Source organism: Larimichthys crocea, chromosome VII (assembly GCF_000972845.2).
Source record: "Larimichthys crocea isolate SSNF chromosome VII, L_crocea_2.0, whole genome shotgun sequence".
NCBI lineage: Eukaryota > Metazoa > Chordata > Actinopteri > Sciaenidae > Larimichthys > Larimichthys crocea.
In genome coordinates, this window is record NC_040017.1 from 18,841,291 (window position 1) to 18,850,707 (window position 9,417).

Consider the following 9,417-nt stretch of genomic DNA (forward strand, 5'->3'; position numbering starts at 1 on the left):
TAATAATAAAAGGTAAGTAGAAATGTGAAAATAGAGTTAAAAGTAAGCAAAAAAAATATAGAAGTTGCGGATCCATTAGGGGTTAGAAAAAGGTAAGTATGAATGTAATTAAGTAAGTATATAATTTTAAAGTTCCGAAAAAGGCTAAAAAAGGAAGTATCTAACTAGGATTAAGAAAGGTGGTCTAAGGTAATGGTAAGGTTAGGGAAGGTAAGTATGGTCTAGTTAGGGTTAAGATGGTTAGGGTTAGGGTTGGGTTAGGGTAGGATGATTAGGGTTAGGTAAATTGTTAGGTTTAAGGTTGGTACAGGTAGGTATCGGCAATAGTTAAGGTTGGAAAGGTAAGTTTGTTCTAGTTAGGGTTAGGGTTGGGTTAGGGTTGGGGTTATTGGTTTTGGTTGGTAAAATTATGGTGCACAGGCCTACTGATTCGCTAAGTGTGGTGCGGGTGTTGAAGGAATCAGTATGTTAGGTTTAGTTGGGGGCTAGGGGAAAGGAAAAGAGTGGAGGAGAAAAAAAAAAAAAAAAAAAGTGTTAGGACATGGAGAGTGGGGTGAGACTGGCACCGCGAAGCGGTGTCAGTCTCTAGGCACGGGCCATCCTGTTCTGGTTCAGGTGAGTACCTATTTAGCATTGAGACCTTTTGAAAAAATTGTGCCTAATTTTTTTATCCATTCTCTCTAGCTCGGGCTCTCTGTGTGTTGTTCCATTTGGATCCCTCTGGAGGACTGTGGCTCGGACAGACACCATCCATGGGAGACAAATGGCTGACAAGGGGTGTGTGTGTCTCTCTCCGCGTACGGATTTATATCTGTGTTGTGGGTGAAGCGCTGGGAGCGGGTTTTTTTGGTCCCCGACATATGGGAGCCGCAGGTCTGACAATAACAAATTAACACAGTTTTAGAGTGTGGATTTCCCCGGGTCCACCATAGTCTTGAACTGTTTTGTTTGCATGGCTGGTAGACATGGGAAGATGTTGAAAAATTCCCCTTGACCCCTGGGTTTAGAGATGGTCAGTGGTCTGATTTTGGCTTTGACCAGGTAATCCTGAAGATTGTTGTTTTCTAAACGCCGCTAAATGTTTTGTATTTTTTCAGATGGTCCAGATTGATAATTTTGTATTAAAGTTGTCTTTTGATTTCCAATTAATTGTATTGCCGGTCTGGAGTAAGTAGTGACGAAAGGGAGGAGCTCTCCCGTCTTCGTCGGCCGTGTCTCAAGAAGGTTTGAGGGCCTCCCTTCTGAAGGAGCGCGCATAGCCCCTGGCGGCTAACGCTCTGAAGAGTGTTTTTGTGGCCACATGAATCGCTCTGGTGAGTGCAAATCCTATGGAATCGTAAGTTGTGTGATTTCAAATAACCCTTTGTATGTATGTTTCGGATGGTGGCTGGGTTTTTATGGAGCAGAGCATGGGTGTCTGTTTTCTTTAAAAAATACTTTGATATCTAATTTGTTGTTTTGTCGAAAGTTTGTCCCCTTGAAGGTGGTGGTATCCAGGAAGTCGACCGACGTGGTGCTGGGGGTGGATTTCAGCTTGATGGACGGGTTATGATTATCCAAGGTAAGTAAAAACTGTTCAAATCCCTCCTGGAATAGGGCCAGACCCCCCGATGTCATCCAAATACCTAAATAATGTGTGGGTTTCTGTTTGCAGGATGCCAGGGCAGATGTCTCCCACTCCGCCATAAAAAGTTTTGCGTAGGCCGGTGCGAATTTCTTTCCCATGGCAGTGCCTTTAATTTGCAGAGAGAAATTAATGTCGAATTCAAAATCATTTCTTCTGAGATTAATTTCATTAACTGTAAAATTTCTTTGTCTGGCCTTTCTTATCTGGATATTTAATAAAAATGTTTTTTATAGCTTGAATGCCTTCGTCTATATCATATTTGATACAAACTGTCTATATCTAATGTAACAGAATGCAGTCTGAGGGGACATGGAGTTTTTTTGACTGTGTCGACAATGAAAGAATGTCTTAAGGTACCAACATGTTGTTTGGATAAGGGATTAATAGAGTGATCAATAAATTGGGCTGTATAATAGGTCTCGCGGTCACAGTCCAACACATGGCCTCCCGGGCCGGGAATCGCAAAAGGAACACCCACTTGAGGCGCCTGTGGATTTTGGGGAGGAGATAAAAAAGTCTGGGCTCGGGATCGGGTTTACCCACCAGGTAAGTATACTGTTTTTTCTTTATAAATCCTTTATTTAATAATGACGGAATAATGGTTTAACTATTTTTTTCGTCCAGGATAAATGGGTTCCTTTTAAAGGGGAATAATATTTTCTGTCGTTTATGTCTAGAGCCCTCAAATAGATACTGGTTCCCTGTCCAATGACCAACCGCACTTCCCTATACTTGCAGGTTTATAATGAGGTTTGTTTTCTGGCAATTCCCCCAAGCTACAGTTTCTTCGTGATCAGATTGGCTCTGGGTTCGGAGGATGGAAATAGTTTTCAAAGTATTAAAAATCGGCTTGATCAAATCTGTGACTCGGGTGGTAACCTTGAAAGGGAGGCTCCATTCAGATTTGTGGGTGAAGGGGAGGAAAGGCTGACTTTTTTATTTTGAAAATAAACATTGAGTTTGATTCTCCTATGCTCTAGTTGTAGATCCCATCTGCTCTCCTCCAGCATGTTCCTCTGGCTCCCTCTGCTGGGGAGGAAGGAGAGGCCTCTATTCAGCAGTACCTTTTTGCTGTAAAAATAAGTTTAAAAATAATTTCATACTTTAAAAATACGAAATATGATTTTTGATATATTAAAAAATAATTTCATATATTGAGGTTTTGTTGTTTTTTTAAAATACAAGTGTAAATAGTTAATAATTTATATAGAAATATGTCTGGACGTTAAAAAAATATTGTATCATGGTTATACTATCTAATGTATGTAAAAACATAATTTTGTCATTTATTTTATTTTTTGAAGTGAATTTCATGTAAAAAGCTATTTGTTAATAGTTAAATGTGTGTACCGGGAAACTTACCAGAGACAAAAAATTGTTGTTTTAAAATACAAGTGTAAATAGTTAATAATTTAGAGATATGTCTGGACGTTAAAAAAATATTTTATTATGGTTATACTATCTTTAATGTATGTAAAAACTTAATTTTGTCATTTATTTTATTTTTTGAAGTGAATTTCATGTAAAAAGCCATTTGTAAATAGTTAAATGTGTGTACCGGGAAACTTACCGGAGACGGAAAAAGAAGGGGGCGGAGCCCCGGTGTGTGTGTATATAAGGGACGGAGCAGAGCAGGAGCTCATTTCTCCGCGGATTTTCGAATACATTGTTTTAGCCTTGTTAGAGTGGTGTACAGGCCTGAAGAAGACTGAATAGGTCGAAACGTTGCCGCCTTTGTACACCGTATTTGTTTTGTAAAACTATTTGATTTTATTTTTCAACTTTTATTTCATTTTGTTAAAAAATAAATATTTTGTTAAAAATTCTAGAAGTTTCAATTCATTTTTAGTAGATGTTTTTCCTTTCCGTAATTTGGAAAAGTGTTTTGAGTTTTTGAAAAAAAGAAAAAAAGACGACGATGGATGACTGGACAACGGTCCAGTACGGAAGAAGACGTCGCAGGAATGGACAGCCACCTTTCCGGGACTGGGGTTACGGGAGGCCTGCCGGGTGGAGGGTCAGTGCACCCTCCCTCCCGTATTGGAGGGAGTATTCCCCGCATCCTAACCCTAACCCTTTTTATTTTGTAAAGTTGTTATTTTTGAATTTTGATATTTTGTTATAAAAATAAAAAAATATATTTTGAGTTTAAAGACGCCGCCTGAGTTTGGTTTTTATTATATTCGCAATTGGATTTTTTTTCCTTTCCGTGTTCAGAAAAGTTTTTTTTTTTTTTTTTTTTTTTTTTTTTATTTTTTTTTTTTACATTGGACGGCAGATGGACAACAGTCCATTACGGCAGGCGTCGCCGCCGTAACCCGCAAACCTTCCCGGGACTGGGGAGGGTGGAGGGCCAGCGCACCCTCCCTCCTGTACCGGAGGAAGTATTCCCCGCACCCTAACCCTTTCCGTGTTCGGGAAAGTTTTTTTACAATGGATGGCAGATGGACAGTGAACGTATTTATTGAAATAACAGAAAACCCTCGACAGAGTGAGGCTATGGCAGGCTATAAAAACAGGCCTAAACTAGGGAAAACCAAAATCACTCCACAGGAGGAAAAACTCTAAAATACTTTATGAAAGGTTATCAAAATCACTCACCAAGAGGAAAAACAACAGGCTGCAAAACGTTAACTGAAAGCGCTCCGAAGGAGGCTGAAAAACACTACAACACTATGACCACTAGGAAACAAAAAGGCTAGACTAAAAATTTAAAAAAAAAAAAAAAAAAAAAAAAATCACTCAGAGGAAAATAAACAAAAGAACACTCGAGCAACAATGCTAAGGCTATGGACAAGGAAACAAGGCTTTGGCGATTCAATCTGAGGACGAAACACTTTGGCACAGGACAAAGGGAAACGCAGACAAGGTATACACAGGGTAATGGGGAACAGGTGGAAACAATCAGGGCGGGGAAGACAATCAGACCGGTGACACATGAGGAAGGGCAAGTGACCTGAAACGAAAGGGCAGGTAAATATCAAAATAAAACAGGAAATGACGAGACAGAACAAAAACCCAACTTGACCTCACCACGGTGTGACAAGTGAAAACCTATAACAAAATCAGGGGAAAAGATAACAAATAAAAAACCAGTCTTACGAGGGAAAAAAATCTATGAAATACAAAGGCTAGACAAAGTAACAAGCAAAATACAAAACCTGATCAGACATGAGCACGAGACAAGGACTTTGACAAGGCTATGGTAAGGAGCTGATTCTCTGACACAAAGGACAAGACGAATTGGCAACAGACAAGGGAGACGCAGACAATATATACACACACAGGGTAATGGGGAACACCACCCACTGCCACATCCAGAAGTTCTGACAACACAGCCGTCGTTGGATGTGTTTCTGAGGGGAACGATCTGGAATACAGGATGGTCCTCAGGGACTTCGTCAGCTAGTGTGAGCTCAACCAGCTTCAGCTCAACACCAGCAAGATCGTCAACTTCCAGAGGAAAACATCCCACTTCAAACTGGTGAACATCCAGGGATCGGACATAGAGGTAGTGGATGTCAGACCTGGACTTAAGGAGGAAGAACAGGCTATGAAAATTACACAAGCATCTATGACAAAAAAGATTTCAGGATGAATAAAACACTACAAAACAAAACCACTCCGAAGAGGGAAAAAACATAAAAGCAAAGAGGAAAAAGACAACAGAAAATCACTCCACTAAAGGGAGGACAAAAGCTAAGTTAGCTATAAAACTCAACAAAAAACAACTAAACTACAGAATTTACAAAAAAAAAAAAAAAAAAAAAATCACCCACAGGGAGGAAAAAAAAAAAAAATAAAAAAAAAAAAAAAAAAAAAAAAATCACTCACATGGAGGCAAAAGACTAAAGGCACAGGTAACGTGGTGAAGCAAGGGAGAACAAGGACTGTGGAAAATACTGGCTGGAGTGAACAAATTGAACGAAACACTCTGCCACAAGACAAAGGGAGACACAGACAATATATACACAGGGTAATGGGGAACAGGTGGAAACAATCAGGGCGGGGAAGACAATCAGACCGAGGACACATGAGGAAGGGCAAGTGACCTGAAACGAGAGGAGAGTTATCTTTCAAAATAAAACAGGAAATGACAAGACAAAACAAAACAAAAACCCAGCTTGACCTCACCGCGTGACAGTGGAGACCTACAAATTTCTGGGTGTTCACCTAAACAATAAACTGGACTGGACTGATAACACACATGCTCTCTACAAAAAGGGCCAGAGTGGCCTCCACCTGCTGAGCAGACTGAGGTCCTTCAGAGTGTGCAGGGCTGTCCTCAGGACTTTCTCTGACTCTGTGGTGGCCTCAGCCATCCTTTATGCTGTGGTCTGCTGGAGCACGGACAGGGACAGGAGCAGGCTCAACAGACTGATCAGGAGAGCCAGCTCTGTCCTGGACTGTCCTCTGTCCACTTACTTTTGTAATATTATTTATATTATGGTCACTTACTTTTGTAATATTATTTATTTTATGGTCACTTTCCTTTGCAATATTTCTTACACTATGGTCACTTTACATTGCAATACTTTTATATATCATGCCACTTCCATCCTCAGTACTTGTCTGTTTTGAAGGTTGATTGTTTTTCGTGTTTATTGTGTAGGTTATAGATATTTTCTGTCTGTTTTAATTTCTGTGGGGTGTTTTGCCCTTTTATTTAATTTTCTACTTCTGTAGTGTATATTACACTTCCTGCTGCTGTAACAAGTGAATTTCCCCATTGTGGGATAAATAAAGTACAATCTAATCTAATCTAATCTAGTGACACGTGAGGAAGGGCAAGTGACCTGAATTGAGAGGAGAGTTACCTTTCAAAATAAAACAGGAAATGCCAAGACAACACTGACACAAGACAACCTAAACATAGCCATCTTTATTAGTCATGACACTCTCATTTCTGACAAACACATATGATGGGGTGCTGCTTCACAGTGCAATGTTAATCCTCTATAGGGCACTCTCATTACCTTTTTTAACAGTGTTACAACTTTATACTTAAACATCACACTTTGAAACAAGAAAGTAGTGTTAGAGTTCATTCAGGTGAAACATTTAAACATGAAATCAGATTGTCAGGCCGGGACTCGAATGAGGACTCAGATGCAGAGTTCAGGCGGAAAGAAGCTTTTATTTGAGTCTTCAATAACCCTCGAAAGAATGAGGCTATAAAAGTAGGCCTGAATAAAGAGAAACAAAAAAATCACTCCGAAGAGGAAAAACACTGAACTAGGTAAATCAAAAAATAAACAAAATCAAAATCACTCTCAACGAGGAAAACAACAAAGGGGCATAAACTAAGGACGCTCTGACAAACACTAAGCTAAACTCTCAGAAACAAAAAGGGCTAGGCTAAGAAAATACAACAGAAAATCACTCTAACGAGGAAACAAACAAAAGATCTCTAGAACTATGAAGCTAATACTATGGCTATGAAATTACAGCAAAAAATCACTCTTACGAGGAAAAAACAAGAAGATCTCAAAAGCAAGGCTATGACTTTGGTTCAGGATCGAGGCTTTGGTGCACGCTGAGACAGACGAAACACTTCGGCACAGGACAAGGGAGACGCAGACAATATATACACAGGGTAATGGGGAACAGGTGGAAACAATCAGGGCAGGGAAGACAATCAGACCGGTGACACATGAGGAAGGGCAAGTGACCTGAAACGAGAGGAGAGTTAACTATCAAAATAAAACAGGAAATGACAAGACATTACAAAAACCCAGCTTGACCTCACCGCGGTGTGACACAGATTACTGTCATACTATCCTGCTACTGCACTGAGTTGTCGTAGCTGTACTGAGTTTTCTTTGGATATTTACAGTTGACATAAGTCAAATATACAACTTTCTACTGCAAATATAAAATTTTCTGTTTTATGAACCTAAAAAATCATTGGGTCTTGAGTTATAAGCTATTACAAAATCATTGGGTCTTGTTAATGTTCTCAGTGAAAGAGTCTGACCAGCTGAACATTTTACAATAATCACATTGAACTGTTTTTTTTTTTGTTTGTTTGTTTGTTTTGCTGATGTTTCTGCTGGTGTTACATCTGCCTCTGCCACTCCTACCTTCAGGGGTTAATTGTCCTGTCCCCAATCTTTGTGTGTGTGATTGTTTCAGGTGTGCTAGAGACAGAGCAGAGCAAGAACCAACAGCTGCACCCAATCCTGCAATCATCCTGCAACCTACTTACCCCTAAAATATACTGCAGAACGGCTCCGCTCCGGAACGACTGCGTACTCCGCCGTCCGCCAACTCACACATGATCCGTTTGTGATGCTCTCAGGTGCGTCTCCGCCGGCCACAGAGCGTCGCAAGAACGCACCAGATCTCGTGAATTCATGCATAATTGTGCGATATTGCCGGCTGTAGTCTCTTTGACTCCTGCACTGACATTCCACGCCGCATCTTTTTTCTGGTGTCCTTATAAAAAGGATGTGAGCTGTCATAAATGATTACACCTGAAAACCCCTCACCTGTTGATTTCAGGTCGCTCCCGCCCATTATGATGTGTTCTTGTAATGAAACTCAATCCGTGGTGAACACAGAGTATTTTATTTTGAAAATAAACCAGGGTTTTATTTAGTATTTTGTAGCCGATTTCCTTCCCCGCACAATCTGCTCTGTGCTATATTTATGCGCTGTGCTCCGGCATCCGTGAAAAATAGAGGGTTGCCGGTCGCCGCAGTCATTCCGGAGCTGTGACGCAGCAAGGACGGAGACTGTGTGAGCTGACACACTGACTAACGTTGAAACGTATCGACGCCGTTGCTGTGGCGGAGCTGTTCTGGAGCCGTTCCGCATTCAGTGTATTTTAGGCTTTATACTCAGCCCTGCCAGTACCACGCTGCCAGATCGTAGCCACTATCCGTTAGTACTGTGCATCAAGCCCTTAGATATTGTTCAGGCGTTTTTTCCTGTGCTGACTTTTTGTGATCTCCCTTGTACATTGTTGCCTGCTCTGCTCAGCTCTCCGGCCCTTGACTTCCTGACCTGTTGCCCTCGCCTGCTCCACCAAGCCCTGCTCTGGATCCAGCATCCTGGGGAGACTCTGCCTGTGTCATCCCTGTCCGGCCCCTGACCAAAACCTGCCTTTAAAGACAATAAACTGGTTTAACTTCGTCCATCTGCTTCCCTTGTGTGTCCACATCTGGGTTCATAGTCCACCTAGCCCTTGACAGCTGGGATCAGTTTTTATTACATTATATTTAACAGTTATTTAAACAGTTGTTTCTGCAACAGACCTGATCTGCACTAACTGTCTGGATAGGTTAAACTAGAGTCACTCTGGTTTAATCTGTTTCAACAAGTTAATCTGGACTCACCGTGTTTAGTCTATTGAGCAACAAATCAGACCACCAAGTACAACATCTAGGTTGCAGTGGTCCAGATCTGGATTCCTCATGAGAAACAGGATAAACCAGACAGAGACATCGAGGATCAGATAAGGTCTAAATTAGTGTCCAGAACTGCAGATTGTTTCAGATTAAGTTTGTTGTATCCATGACAACTGATGGGTCCTGTCACTCAGACACTTTGAACTGGAACATGACACAACCCAGAAACTTGTCCCGGTCATCATTGTTCCGCAGGTTGGAACCCTCAACTTTACACTCGACTGTCTGCTCCACATTATAGTCTTCTTTGGTCAACAGCAACTGGACAGAAACAACGGGTTGCACATAGTCTGGCTGTCAAACAGAGAGAGAGAGATGGAGAGAGTGATTAGATCACCATGTGACATACTGCTTTCCAGACAGGGATGTATTTCACTA